This window comes from Papaver somniferum, chromosome 9, assembly GCF_003573695.1.
Source record: "Papaver somniferum cultivar HN1 chromosome 9, ASM357369v1, whole genome shotgun sequence".
NCBI classification, from domain to species: domain Eukaryota; kingdom Viridiplantae; phylum Streptophyta; class Magnoliopsida; order Ranunculales; family Papaveraceae; genus Papaver; species Papaver somniferum.
In genome coordinates, this window is record NC_039366.1 from 196044758 (window position 1) to 196061328 (window position 16571).

The window sequence follows — 16571 nt, forward strand, 5'->3', positions numbered from 1 at the left end:
GATATTGCAATATACCAGCGTCACATAATGTCTGTCAACAGGTGCTGGCTCTTCCGGATCTGTAAACGCGTAAACCTTGGTAACATGTGCATGATCAAGAAGTGCTGGTGTCTATGAATTTTGCAAAAAATCAATTATGATTGTAGTAATAATGTGGTAGGAAAAATTGCGTGTGAAATTCAATAAGGAAGGACTATTTTGTTAAATAAAGAAGGTAAAATTTTAATTTTAACATGTGTATTATCTCATTGACATGAATGCTTAACGTGTTAGGAAATTTAGAGAATTCTTTAGGGTTTCAGCAAGATGATAAGCGTCTAATTAGAACTGAAAATCAGTAGTCTAATCCTATAATCCTAATGCAATATTTTTCTGCGGGGTCTTGCAAAATCCGCAAAATCGCACTATCCATATATCACCTTGATTTTCGTTTGTTATATTCATGGTAAACATAACCCACCCACTATATTTATGTTTGCATACTAGATATGTATAGGAAAAAAAAACAATATATTTAGCTAGATTTGGATCCTAGAAATAAGAAATTAGATATCTCATTCATAAACAAAAGAAAAAAGGAATTAAGAGGATAAGTTCTAATGAGAAATGTGTTGTTCCCGCCAATGGTCTTGTTAATAATGATCCTCCTCCTATGAAGGGCTTTGCTTCATGGGATGACTTTGTGGAAAGCATTGGTGATATACTAGAAGAGTATGTCGATGAAGAATGGGAATTGGTTCATATTAAGAAAATGATCCATGTTGAAATGATCCTCCTCCTAAGGGTTTTGCTTCTTGGGATGCAGTTGAGAAAAGCTATGGTGAACATTTGGATAATGATTTTAATGAATAAGAACATGGGAAGCCACCAAAACGAGCAAATTTATGCCTGAGCACTCGAAATTGGCTAAATTCAAGTTTTTTACATTATTTTTAGTATGCTAATTCAATTAATGCTTAAGCAAAATTATGTGGCAGTCAAAGGCCTACAGTTCAATTATGCTCTCAATTCTGATTTTTTTTTTGGTTAAGTTTGTCAGATTTGGCAGTACAATTTATGAAAAATTTGGCTATATTTTTCAACTCTGATACAAGACTCAATATACAATCACTATCATATTCATGATCCTATCACTTTAACAACAAAGCCACAAAAAAATAATGGTTAACCCTAACTCTTCAGATCCAAATCTCTAACCCAAGCCCCCTTAAACATGTTACTAGTTCATTCTGTTTTGTCAAAAGATTGATACTCCAACAGATGAACAATGGACATAAATTAAACAACATATGCACTTGGAATCTAAAAAAAATATTGCATCCGTAAATATTAAACATTCACAAAAAGTATACTTCCAAGCAGCTTTACAAACAGACTAATTAAACATCCAAAAAAAACATAAGATACACTAATAATAACACAAAAAAAATAAAAAAAAGACATATATATATATATATATATATATATATATATAAACAAAAGATGATATATCAAGATGTGATTGAATACCATTCTTGCATAGCAGAACCATGAAAACAGAGGACTAGATTAGTTAGAATCCCCTTCTTCTTCACTGCTGCTGTCGAAAATCGTAACCACATCTTTGTATGGCCAATCATCATCATAATCATCAACATCATCTTCTTCATCTTCATCCTAAAGCTCTGGCCCAAACCAAAAAAAGTGTTCTGGATCATCTAAATCATCATCATCATCCTCCTCCTCCTCCTCCTCATCATCATCATCCTCGGAATCATGCTCATCATCCTATTCATCATCCTCCTCTTCTTCATCTTCAACAAAATCATAATCATCCTCCTCTTCATCTCCAAAACAATGAACAACCTTGCAACCAAAATAACCAACGATCTCTTTGTCTTCATCAAGAAGAAGAAATCGGAAGGAAGTTACAACTAGAGCAGTCATTTTGTCTGGTTTGATACTAAAACTTTCAGTTTTTGATACTGAAACCCTAGGTTCAGTTTAAAAAGAGAGACTTGAAAAATAGAAAGCCGAGTAGTACTCTCCTAGTCTCCCTTGCTCGTATTTTATACTGTGACACACGTTTTCACTTTAATATTCAACCTCTAGCTTAGCCACACACAAGCATGATAACTTGGCTAGTGAACAAGCATAGCTATGGAAAATAAATAAGTAAAAATTAATATAAAATAAAAAAATTGGGTGGAAAATTAACATCAAGGAATTTAACTTGAAAGAGATATAAATTGGTTTACAAGTTCGTCCAAGAGTGACATCAGTAAAAATGGAAAATTAGCATTAAGAAATTTGTCTCGGTGGAAATACTCCCCGAAAACATAGATTTGGACGAAAAATTCTTGCTAAGGTCGTGACATCGAAATAAATAAAAATTGGTTTAGAAGCTCGTCCAAGAATGACATCGGTAAAAATTGAAAATTACCATCAATCAATTTATCTTGGTGGAGATATTCCCCGTAAACTTGGATTTGGATGACAAATTATACTTGCTAAGATCGTGACATCGAAATATAAATTGGTTTACAAGCTCGTCCATGAGTGACATCGGTAAAAATAGAAAATTTAATCAATTTATCTCGGTGAAAATACTCCCCGGGAACTTAGATTTGGACGGCTAAGATATCTTGACATCGAAATAAAAATCAGGGGTTTAGAAGCTCGTCCAAGAGTGACATCGGTAAAAATGGAAAATTAGCATTAAGCAATTTGTTTCGGTGGAAATACTCCCCGAAAACTTAGATTTGGACGAAAAATTCTTGCTAAGATCGTGACATCGAAATAAATAAAAATTGGTTTAGAAACTCGTCCAAGAGTTACATCGGTAAAAATTGAAAATTACCATCAATCAATTTATCTTGGTGGAGATATTCCCCGTAAACGTAGATTTGGACGACAAATTATACTTGCTAAGTTCGTGACATCGAAATATAAATTGGTTTACAAGCTTGTCCATGAGTGACATCGGTAAAAATAGAAAATTAAAACAATTTATCTTGGTGAAAATACTCCCCGAAAACTTAGATTTGAATGGCTAAGATATCTTGACATCGAAATAAAAATCAAGGGTTTAGAAGCTCGTCCAAGAGTGATATCGGGAAAAAGGGAAAATTAGCATTAAGCAATTTGTCTTGGTGGAAATACTCCCGAAAACTTAGATTTGGACGAAAAATTCATGCTAAGATCGTGACATCGAAATAAATAAAAATTAGTTTAGAAGGTCGTCCAAGAGTGACATCGGTAAAAATTGAATACTACCATCAATCAGTTTATCTTTGATGAGATATTCCCCGTAAACATAGATTTGGACGACAAATTATACTTGATAAGATCGTGACATCGAAATATAAATTGGTTTACAAGCTTGTCCATGAGTGACATCGGTAAAAATAGAAAACTAAATCAATTTATCTTGGTGAAAATACTCCCCGGAAACTTAGATTTGGATGGCTAAGATATCTTGAAATCGAAATAAAAATCAGGGGTTTAGAAGCTCTTCTAAGAGTGATATCGGTAAAAATGGAAAACTAGCATTAAACAATTTGTCTCGGAGGAAATACACCATGAAAACTTAGATTTGGACGAAAAATTCTTGCTAAGATCGTGACATCGAAATAAATAAAAATTGGTTTAGAAGCTCGTCCAAGAGTGACATCGGTAAAAATTGAAAATTACCATCAATCAGTTTATCTTTGATGAGATATTCCCCGTAAACATAGATTTGGACGACAAATTATACTTGATAAGATCGTGACATCGAAATATAAATTGGTTTACAAGCTTGTCCATGAGTGACGTCGGTAAAAATAGAAAATTAAATCAATTTATCTTGGTGAAAATACTCCCCGGAAACTTAGATTTGGATGGCTAAGATTTCTTGAAATCGAAAAAAAATCAGGGGTTTAGAAACTCGTCCAAGAGTGATATCGGTAAAAATGGAAAATTAGCATTAAAAAATTTGTCTCGGTGGAAATACTCCATGAAAACTTAGATTTGGACGAAAAATTCTTGCTAAGATCGTGACATCGAAATAAATAAAAATTGGTTTAAAAGGTCGTCCAAGAGTGACATCGGTAAAAATTGAAAATTACCATCAATCAATTTATCTTGGTGGAGATATTCCCCGTAAACTAAGATTTGGACGAGAAATTATACGCGCAAAGATCTTGACATCAAAATATAAATTGGTTTACAATCTCGTCCATGAGTGACATCGGTAAAAATAGAAAATTAAATCAATTTATCTCGATGAAAATACTCCCCGGAAACATAGATTTGGATGGCTAGGATATCATGATATCGAAATAAAAATCAGGGGTTTAGAAGATCGTCCAAGAGTAACATCGGTAAAAATGGAAAATTCGCATTAATCAATTTGTCTCGGTGGAAATACTCCCTGAAAACTTAGATTTGGACGCAAAATTCTTGCTAAGATCGTGACATCGAAATAAATGAAAATTTGTTTAGAGGCTCGTCCAAGAGTGATATTGGTAAAAATTGAAAATTACCATCAATCAATTTATCTTGGTGGAGATATTCCCCGTAAATTTAGATTTGGACGACAAATTATACTTGCTAAGATCGTGACATCGAAATATAAATTGGTTTACAAGCTTGTCCATGAGTGACATCGGTAAAAATATAAAATTAAATCAATTTATCTTGGTGAAAATACTCCCCGGAAACTTAGATTTGGATGGCTAAGATACCTTGAAATCGAAATAAAAATCAGGGGTTTAGAAGCTCGTCTAAGAGTGATATCGGTAAAATTGGAAAATTAGCATTAAACAATTTGTCTCGTTGGAAATACACTATGAAAACTTAGATTAGGATGAAAAATTCTTGCTAAGATCGTGACATCGAAATAAATAAAAATTGGTTTAGAAGCTCGTCCAAGAGTGACATCGGTAAAAATTGAATACTACCATCAATCAGTTTATCTTGGATGAGATATTCCCTGTAAACTTAGATTTGGACGACAAATTATACTTGCTAAGATCATGACATCGAGATATAAATTGGTTTACAAGCTTGTCAATAAGTGACATCGGTAAAAATAGAAAATTAAATCAATTTATCTTGGTGAAAATACTTCCCGGAAACTTAGATTTGGATGGCTAAGATATCTTGACATCGAAATAAAAATCAGGGGTTTAGAAGCTTGTCCAAGAGTGACATCGGTAAAAATGGAAAATTAGCATTAAGCAATTTGTTTCGGTGGAAATACTCCCCGAAAACTTATATTTGGACGAAAAATTCTTGCTAAGATCGTGACATCGAAATAAATAAAAATTGGTTTAGAAACTCGTCCAAGAGTTACATCGGTAAAAATTGAAAATTACCATCAATCAATTTATCTTGGTGGAGATATTCCCCGTAAACGTAGATTTGGACGACAAATTATACTTGCTAAGTTCGTGACATCGAAATATAAATTGGTTTACAAGCTTGTCCATGAGTGACATCGGTAAAAATAGAAAATTAAATCAATTTATCTTGGTGAAAATACTCCCCGAAAACTTAGATTTAGATGGCTAAGATATCTTGAAATCGAAATAAAAATCAGGGGTTTAGAAACTCGTCTAAGAGTGATATCGGTAAAAATGGAAAATTAGCATTAAACAATTTGTCTCGGTGGAAATACTCCATGAAAACTTAGATTTGGACGAAAAATTGTTGCTAAGATCAATACATCGAAATAAATAAAAATTGGTTTAGAAGCTCGTCCAAGAGTGACATCGGTAAAAATTGAAAATTACCATCAATCAGTTTCTCTTGGATGAGATATTCCCCGTAAACTTAGATTTGGACGACAAATTATACTTGCTAAGATCGTGACATCGGAATATAAATTGGTTTACAAGCTTGTACATGAGTGAAATCGGTAAAAATAGAAAATTAAATCAATTTATCTTGGTGAAAATACTTCCCGGAAACTTAGATTTGGATGGATAAAATATCTTGACATCGAAATAAAAATCAGGGGTTTAGAAGCTCGTCCAAGAGTGACATCGGTAAAAATGGAAAATTAGCATTAAACAATTTGTTTCGGTGGAAATACTCCCCGAAAACTTAGATTTGGACGAAAAATTCTTGCTAAGATCGTGACATCGAAATAAATAAAAATTGGTTTAGAAGCTCGTCCAAGAGTTACATCGGTAAAAATTGAAAATTACCATCAATCAATTTATCTTGGTGGAGATATTCCCCGTAAACTTAGATTTGGACGAGAAATTATACTTGCTAAGATCGTGACATCGAAATATAAATTGGTTTACAAGTATGTCCATGAGTGACATCGGTAAAAATAGAAAATTAAATCAATTTATCTTGGTGAAAATACTCCCCGGAAACTTAGATTTGGATGGCTAAGATATCTTGAAATCGAAATAAAAATCAGGGGTTTAGAAGCTCGTCGAAGAGTGATATCGGTAAAAATGGAAAATTAGCATTAAACAATTTGTCTCGGTGGAAATACTCCTGAAAACTTAGATTTGGACGAAAAATTCTTGCTAAGTTCGTGACATCGAAATAAATAAAAATTGGTTTAGAAGCTCGTCCAAGAGTGACATCGGTAAAAATTGAAAATTACCATCAATCAATTTATCTTGGTGGAGATATTACCTGTATACTAAGATTTGGACGAAAAATTATACTTGCTAAGATCGTGACATCGAAATATAAATTGGTTTACAAGCTTGTCCATGAGTGACATCGGTAAAAATAGAAAATTAAATCAATTTATCTTGGTGAATATACTCCCCGGAAACTTAGATTTGGATGGCTAAGATATCTTGACATCAAAATAAAAATAAGGGGTTTAGAAGCTCGTCTAAGAGTGATATCGGTAAAAATGGAAAATTCGCATTAAGCAGTCTTGGTGGAAATACTCCCCGAAAACTTAGATTTTGACGAAAAATTCATGCTAAGATCGTGAAGTCGAAATAAATAAAAATTGGCTTAGAAGCTTGTCCAAGAGTGACATCGGTAAAAATTGAAAATTACCAACAATCAGTTTATCTTGGTGGAGATATTCCCCGTAAACTTAGATTTGGACGACAAATTATACTTGCTAAGATCGTGACATCGAAAAATAAATTGGTTTACAAGCTTGTCCATGAGTGACATCGGTAAAAATAGAAAATTAAATCAATTTATCTTGGTGAAAATACTCCCCGAAAACTTAGATTTGAATGGCTAAGATATCTTGACATCGAAATAAAAATCAAGGGTTTAGAAGCTCGTCCAAGAGTGATATCGGGAAAAAGGGAAAATTAGCATTAAGCAATTTGTCTTGGTGGAAATACTCCCGAAAACTTAGATTTGGACGAAAAATTCATGCTAAGATCGTGACATCGAAATAAATAAAAATTAGTTTAGAAGGTCGTCCAAGAGTGACATCGGTAAAAATTGAAAATTACCATCAATCAGTTTATCTTGGTGGAGATATTCCCCGTAAACTTCGATTTGGACGACAAATTATAGTTGCTAAGATCGTGACATCGAAATATAAATTGGTTTACAAGCTTGTCCATGAGTGACATTGGTAAAAATAGAAAATTAAATCAATTTATCTTGGTGAAAATACTCCCCGGAAACTTAGATTTGGATGGCTAAGTTATCTTGACATCGAAATAAAAATCAGGGGTTTAGAAGCTCGTCCAAGAGTGATATCGGTAAAAATGGAAATTTAGCATTAATCAATTTGTCTTGGTGGAAATACTCCCGAAAACTTAGATTTGGACGAAAAATTCATGCTAAGATCGTGACATCGAAATAAATAAAAATTTCTTTAGAAGCTCGTCCAAGAGTGACAACGGTAAAAATTAAAAACTACCATCAATCAATTTATCTTGATGGAGATATTCCCCTTAAACTTAGATTTGGAAGACAAATTATATTTGCTAAGATCGTGACATCGAAATATAAGCTCGTCCATGAGTGACATCAGTAAAAATAGAAAATTAAATCAATTTATCTCGGTGAAAATACTCCCCAGAAACTTAGATTTGGATGATATATACTTGCTAAGATATCTTGATATCGAAATAAAAATCAGGGGTTTAGAAGCTTGTTCAAGAGTGACATCGATAAAAATGGAAAATTTCCATCAATCAATTTATCTTGGTGGAGATATGCCAGAAACTTGGATTTGGAAGATAAATACATGCTAAGATGGTGACATCGAAATAAAATTTGGTTTACAAGCTCGTTCAAGAGTGACATCAGAAAAAATGGAAAATTACCATCAATCAATATATCTTGGTGGAAATACTCTCGGAAACTTAGATTTGGATGAACTATACTCTCTAAGATCGTGACATCAAAATAAAAATTGGTTTAGCTGAATAAGCTATGCCCGAGAGTGACATTGGTAAAAAACTTGGATATCGAGTCTTGTCAACGAAGCCAATCATAGTCGTTCGTGAATTCATAATGCCGACCAATCAAATAAACTAGTTACACCCGATAACCTAACATCCCCAAACATCCTTGCCAATATTATCGGATGATCGTTACGATACGACCAATAATGCAATATTATCGGATATTCATATGTATATATCACTAATATTCATGTTCGTCCAGATTAAAGGCACATATATGATAAAATCCTATATTATCATCTAGTATTTTAAAAAATAAATACTGATCGGTTCTTTTAATAAAAATTTGATTGTAAGAGCTAGCTAGAATTGCTTCTAAAAATATGAATTGGGATTTTAATCAAAAAACTTGCACCAAAAAGCATTTACGATCTTCCAAGGCACTAGCTAGTACTATATTAATAATTTATTAGCTTGCTTTTAAGAATATGTGAATTGGGAGTAAAATAGTGCAATGTAGTTGACTAAGTAGTAAAGAAAAGATACTACTATATCCAAGGCACTAGTAACAAAGGAATTAGCTAGTACAATAATAAGTACTCCAGTTTTGCAGTGGCATTTTTTGATCTTTGATCATTTCTACTTTAACAATTTGTGTAGGATATCTAGTCGGACCCTGTCCTAAATACCATCCCCATCACTAAATACTAGGATTATATATATGGATCATTCCTATGATTGGTTTTTGGATTTTAGGGGTACATTCCTCATTCCTAAAGAGAAGTATTAACTGTATTATAACAAGAGCTTGTATTGTATACCCCACAAGATCTAATAACTTTTGGTCTTATCAAAAACCGTAAAAAGTTGGTATAGCCACACTTATTTTTTAAATTACTTTTTTTGGTGTAACGCAGAGAAGAGAACAACTTAACTGTATGCTTCTCACACTTTTGACTACCTAAACAAGTATTTTTCTTAAATGTAGCAGTATCTTTGATCAGAGCAACGAAGCCTTTTTTTTTAATTTATTAATTGTGTAATAAAACATTTTCCTTCTTTTTTTGAATTTATTAACATTTTATTTTTGGTAAAACTTGGGACCATATTATTTGGAAATATATATATTACCTTAGATAAAAGTGGTTGATTCTATGGAGTAATTGCTCTTAACAGGATTACTGATAGGGTTATGGGTGTTATCAGACCTTCTAGACTATATTCTCTCCTACAAAAGCAGTATTCTGTCAATCACCACTTTTGTCAATCATCATTACGCTTCAGTTTCTCATATTTCACTTCCACTGATCTACTCAGTCACAATGAGTATCTTATTTTTTGTGCGCATGAAAAAGAAGAAGATCTAGGTAGCCATAATGAGTATCTTGTTGCTTTCTTGGGAACATGCAAAAGAAAAGATATGTCTCTTCAGTACTCATCTTCTTCTGTTTTGCCAAATAATATAGAGAAGATTATTTTTTTGTGTCTAAAATGTCTGTCACACATTTTTGGCTTGACCCAAATTTGGCATTGGTGCCAAGATTCCTTGTGGTCCAGTCTTTCCATAAATTATTTCTATATTTCTTCCATTTGGTCGTGTCTAAATTAAAATTAAAATCTGATAACTATCATAAGGACTTATGTTTATATAAGGTATATTATGGAAAACTAAATTGTGTTGACTCAACGAGTTAATTAAAATTGATCGATTAACAAACAAATATCAAGCAAAGAATTTAAAGAACCAATATTTTTATAAAACTAAACGAAGCAAAATAATACCAACATCCTCAATATTTTTTTTTTAAAAGTAATCAAAATAAATAATTTCTAAAAACAAAAACCACATTATTCGAAAGTTTCTTTGATAATCTGCTCAACTAAAACCATCGCATCTGGTACTCGTGTTGCAGCGTTCGCAGGCTGTGCTGGAACTTCAAGTACCTTTTTCTTTAGAGGTGTCTCCCTGGGTATTTTATGGTCTTCCAGGCATAGTTTCACCAACAGTATCATTCAAAGGAATGGGTGCATGGACACCATCCATTTCAACAGAAGCAGAAGCAGTAAGAGTAAGATTGTCAACATGAGCTTGAACTTCAGCTAACATCGGCATACCAGGAACCTTACACACGCCATCAATAGTTATGGTGATAATTAGCTTTCTTGGTACAGCCATTTTAATCCTCCCGATATTGTTCTTATCGGAACTCCTTTTCTTCGTTATCTAATATCAATCTATCTTTTATGATGGTGTGGTTTGTAAGACATTTTTAATATATATATATATTAGAAAAACCCTAATTTCTTTAGTTAGGAGCATTATCTCCAATTACCTAATTTAGTTGTATTGCGCATATCACTTTCAAGTAAATAAAATACAACAGTTTCCATATCGATAAATATATGCTCATATACGCGTGCAACACCACACTGATTTGAGTAAATTTATGATTTATCTTAATATGGAAAAATAGCACGAAAAAATTGTGTAAGCACAATACCATGTTGACTGAGTATATATATTCTTTATCTAATTACAGTAGATCATAATCATGTACTCTTGGCTAATGTGCATGCCTTGTCTACACTCTTGCAAAATATGTAGGTATCTCTCTCTCTCCATGATTTTCCATGCCTAATCTTCTCTGAACAAAATTCTATTTTTGGTGTAATTCCCTCTGTAATTCACTCCTACTCAAAGCCATGTGCAAAACTCCACATTACCCCTCGTTTACTTATACTCCTAGCCTAATTCTAGAGTCCCCTAACCGGGGTTAATTCCAATCTAACTGCCACAGTGTGCCTCTAGCATAGTGTCACACCCCCACGGTTACACTTAGACCTAGCCATGTTAAAAACCTTGTCATTGCATGACTTAATTAACGTGGCTGGTGAACAATTTAGTTTTAACCAAAAAATACCACTCAAACACTATATAGTTGAAAACCTCCATCCAAGGATAACCATGCCCAAATTCTATTTTGGCTTTAGATATTTGTCAACCCCCTAATTACAACTACGATTGGCAATAGAAATATATATTGGGATCATTTTTTGTCTTCAAAAGATTAATATACTATGGTTGTAGCATCTCGGTTTTTTTTTCTTAAGTATTAGGGTGCGAACCCAATCCATATAGATTGGAAGGCTAGATTTAATGCATTGTGGAGCGTTGAACCTAGTTGTTGTCGTGTTTCGGTTGCGAAACACTTGATAATTTCTTGAGAAACCATGTTTCTGTTCGTGTGAGCGGGCCTTGACGAGTACATATGCCAATAGGGATACATATCTCAGGGATTTTAGAGAACATGACACTTGCAAAGGGGTACCTGTCATGTTTTAATCAAAACAAGGGCATTTTAGTCTTTTCATCCTTTTGATGAACTTAAAACTTTTCATGGTCTTTGCAAACCAGTGTTGGTATAGAGTTCTTCTTCTTCTTTCGTTCCAGCAAGAAAAGAAAACAAAAAAATAAATAAAAATAAAAATCCTTTACATAAAATCTGAAATTTCGGAGCTTTGATAACATCTTTCGATTGTGTGCTTGGGTTTGAGTTGCTTGGGAGCTTTTATTTCACACCAAATGTAGGGGGACTTCTTCACTGATTTGTTTTGATTTCATATTCACATAATTGAAATCCAACATCCTGATTTAACTAATCCTCTATCTTGTTTTACTCTTGTGATTGGTTATATGTTAACTTTGGTATGTTTTGTAACAACCCTTGATTGTTCTTCATCAATTTCACCTCTAGGGTTTATAGAGAAAATTCAGAGACTTCCTCTAAATTTGTGTTTAAACTCTATGTTTTGAAGTTATAAAACATGGGTGATTTGAAATCCTTGAAGAGATGCGTTTTTTTTAAATCTGAATCCCTAGAATTTCAGGAAAAATCTGAAAAATGTTCCTGTCATGTTATGAACTTTTTATACAGTTTATAAGCTTATTAATTATGTTAGTATTTTTTTTTGTTAAATAGGGTTCTTTCTAGTTTCCAACAAGACCATATTTGCTAAGTTCTGAATCATAATGAATTTTGTAGAAATTTTTGATTATAGACTACCGAAACTGCAGTTTTCTGAAAACGGGAATTCGGTGCTGCTTTGTCTAAGACTTTTTAACCTACTTACAAAAATTGTTACCTTCATCTATTATTTTTATGTTAAGGAGGGTTTTCACTAGTTTCTAAGGAGACTGAATTCACTGAATTACATCGTTTAATGAATTTTGTGCGAATTTTTGAGTTATGACTCTCAAAACTGTCAATTTCTGTAGCTACCTTACTGTCAGACTTTCTTGGCAGCTTTTCAACTTGGTTCCTGAACTTATTATTTTTGTAAGTAAATTTTATGTGATAGATTATCTTCATAGCTTTGAAATGAGCTAAAAACCACTAATTTTGGATAAGTATTGAAGCCTATGTGAATTTTTGAACTTGGACTATCAAAACAGTTAACTTTCTGGAAACAGATTCATGTCAGGTTTTGTTTGGAGATTTTTGACCTGGTTATTGAATTTATTGATTTTTCATATAATTTTTATAGGAAAGGCCATTCTTTCTACTTTAAAATGAGTTAAGAACCATTGATTTTTATTGTGCAACAAAGCCTGCACAAATTTTTGAAGATAGGCAGTGCAAACTCTTGCTTTTAAAACATTCTTATGAATCTGATTCATGCCCAGCTGTATGGTTTAATATTCTCCAGTACTTTTGATCTTGTTTTAATCAAGGTAAGTTAAGGTAGGTGTTCTTTTTATGGGTTATGAATTAAAACTTTGGTAGTTTGAGCGATACTCACATTTAACGATATTTGTGAACTATCTATCGTTTGTTTGAGCACTCTTTTGATTACAAATGCTACTGATGAGTTTATCGGGCCCATTAGGGGCAATCCATACTAATGGTTACCTGCGGAAGATCGTATGGGACGATGGTTAGTTTTCAGATAAACTCCGACACTTGGTAGGACCCTCACAGTAGAATATTGCGAACTCAATCGCTTTGGATGATTTCAGAATGGTTTACTGACTTTATACAGTCTTTGAAACTTGGATATGGATGTGCTCAACAACTTAATGTTTAATTTACATATATTTTGATGTTTTTGGCTATCCTTATTGGGCATTGAATTGTACTTTCGACTTCGTATCATCGTCTCCCTACTGGGCTGTGGCTCACCCTATTTGTTTGGTTTTCCACAGAGTTTGAGGCAGCTTGAGGCAGTAAGCTTGTAAAAGCTTGGTGCGTAAAGCTTTGGGGGGTCAGAGTGAGTATACTCGCTTCTTTTTTTGTTCATGTATATATCTACGTGTAATCTGGAATGGTTTGTGAAAACAAGTACTTTGTGTTTATATTGTGAAGGTTTGAAAAGGAAATTTTTGTTACTCTTGTAAATTTTGTAAATGAGGTTTACGTTGATAGTTGTGCTTTTGTTTGAAAAGCGGTTAAAGCTATTTTGTTGTAATCTTTAAGCTACCACCTTTAAGCGAACTTCTTAAGGAAAATGAATCCTTTCTCTGGTATTGTTTATAATAGAAGTTGTAAATTACTACTTTGACTGTTATATGAATGGAAGGTTTAGATTTCGCCACTTTAGCTTAATAAGTTTGCGTGAATTAAATTTTTTCCTTTTTTTTTTACTCATGATGACATGGCAACCTCACCATGATTATTGAACTGTTTTCTTTAGTATATTTCCGTTTTGGCAACTCGGAAGGTTGGAAACTTGTAGGTTGACTGGATACCACGGCCAATCGAAAGCGAAAATTTTTCTGGGTCACCACAGTTGGTATCAGAGCAAATGTTTCGATTTTCTTTGGGTTTCTCTGTGTTTTGTGTTAGTGATACCAGCAAATTTACACTATTTTGTTTTAAATTGTGAGTCTTTAAGCGTTGGTTTTGTTGTAAGATTTCTAAAAGGAGTTTAGAATCTTTTCATTTGGGAATTTTGAAAAAAAAAAAAAAAAAACTACCAGATTCCGTGATATGTATGATTGGGTGGTTAGTAATGAGTAGTTACTGACCAAACTAACCGAGTTAACCCGTTGAAAGTTTGATTCGTAGATGTCGAATATGGAAAAAATAGCTCGCTCTATTCCAACTAAGAAGATCAAGGTTCTGAATAAGAGAACCAAGACTATGCAACAAGATATGGCAGAGCTAGCAGGTTCTGTGAAGACCATTGCTAAAGCTATAGAGAAGCCTAACAAATCCAGTCATGAAGTTGATGTACGAAGATTCAAGAAATCTTTAGGTAATGACTTCATATTTCATGGAACCGAGGAACCAACTGATGCTGAAAAGTGGTTGCTGGGTATAAAGAAATAATTGAAAGTTATGTTGGTTTCATAGGAAGACACAGTGAGATTTGTTACATACATGTTCCATGGAGATGCGGATTTTTGGTGGAGCTCCATTGAGAGAACGGAAGATGTATCACAGATGTCTTGGGAAATATTTGAGGAGTTGTTTTTAGAGAAATATTTCCCACAGACTTCTCAAGCTGCAAAGTGTATGGAGTTTGCATTATTAGAGCAGGGGGGATATGTCGGTAACTCAGTTAGATAAGAAGTTTGTAGAGTTAGAACGACATGGACAACATTTGGTACCGACCCAGGAGCTGAGGGCTCGTAAGCTAGAGTGTGCTTTGAAGGGACCCATTCGAGATAGGGTGGTCAGTCATAACCATAACACGTATGCTGCAGTCTTAAAATCTGTGTTGGCTGTTGAAGCTAGTTGGGCTAAAACACTGAAAGAGAGAGAAGCTCGTGAAAAGAAGAAGAAGGTAAAACAAAACCCACAAGCACGGCATAAGCGACCACGTATCGAATCTCCGGCGAAGAAGGAGAAGAAGCCTGGGACAGAGTGTTATAATTATAGAGAGGAAGGTCATTATGCTAGAGATTTCCCCCATCCACAGAGGCAGAGACCACAAAACACGAATCATCCACGCAATCAGAATGTTGGTGGTAGACCTCAGAATCACCCAAGTACTTTCGCACCGCCATTCCAGCCGAGGCAACCAAATGTCCAAGGGAAGCTTAACTATGTTGCACAGATTAGAGAAGAAGCAGAGAACTCCGTTATTGAGGGTAACTTCTTAATTTTCAGTTCTCGTGCTAAAGTTTTGTTTGATACTGGTGCTACCCATTCGTTTATATCTCTTCCCCTAGCTGCGTATATAGGTTTAAGTGTTGATCCTTTAGGGTTTAATTTGAATGTGTCATCACCACTTGGGAGTTTGGTTACTATCAGTAAGGTATGTAAGAATTGTGAGTTAACTCTTGGTGACCATAGGGTGAGTATAGATCTTATACCACTGAAAATGTAAGAGTACGACGTTATTGTGGGTATGGATTGGATGTCACACAGTCATGCCACCCTTCATTGTTCTGAAAAGAAGATTTCTTTCGTGACAACGAGTGGGAATCGTGTGCTCGTGCAAGGGGAAAGGTGTAAATTCATTACCCCATCTCTTCCTGGGAAAAAGAGACGAAACGAGACAGAGGAATACATGGGTTACATGGCGTATCTAGACGAGGAGGACACCACACCAAGGTGACAGAAGAAGCAAGGATTGTTCGAGGTTTTCCAGATGTCTTTCCAGAAGCATTGCCAGGATTGCCACCAAGGAGAGAGGTTGACTTCGTGATCGAAGTGCAACCAGGAACTACACCAATATGTCTATCTCCTTATCGTATGGCGCCGAAGGAAATGAAGGAGTTACAGAAGAAACTTGATGAATTACTAGAATTAGGATTCATCAGACCAAGCACATCACCATGGAGAGCCCCAGTTTTGTTTGTTCTGAAAAAGGATAAAACATTGAGGATGTGTATCGATTACCGGAAGCTGAATCAAGTGACTATCAAGAATAAATATCCTTTGCCCCGAATAGACGACTTGTTCGACCAGTTGAAGGGAGCACGATATTTTTCTATGATTGATCTCCGTTCCGGGTACCATCAATTGAGAATACGAGAGGAAGATATCCAAAAGACAGCTTTTGGCACTTGTTTTGGGCACTATGAGTTTCTTGTGATGTCGTTTGGGTTGACGAATGCACCTGCAGCATTCATGGACTTGATGAATAGAGTCTTCAGGCCTTATTTGAATCAGTTTGTGGTGGTATTTATTGATGATTTTCTTATTTACTCTAAAAGTGAAGAGGAGAACGAGAAACATCTTCAGATTGTGTTGCAGACTTTGAGAGACAACAAGCTATATGCCAAGAGAAGTAAATGCG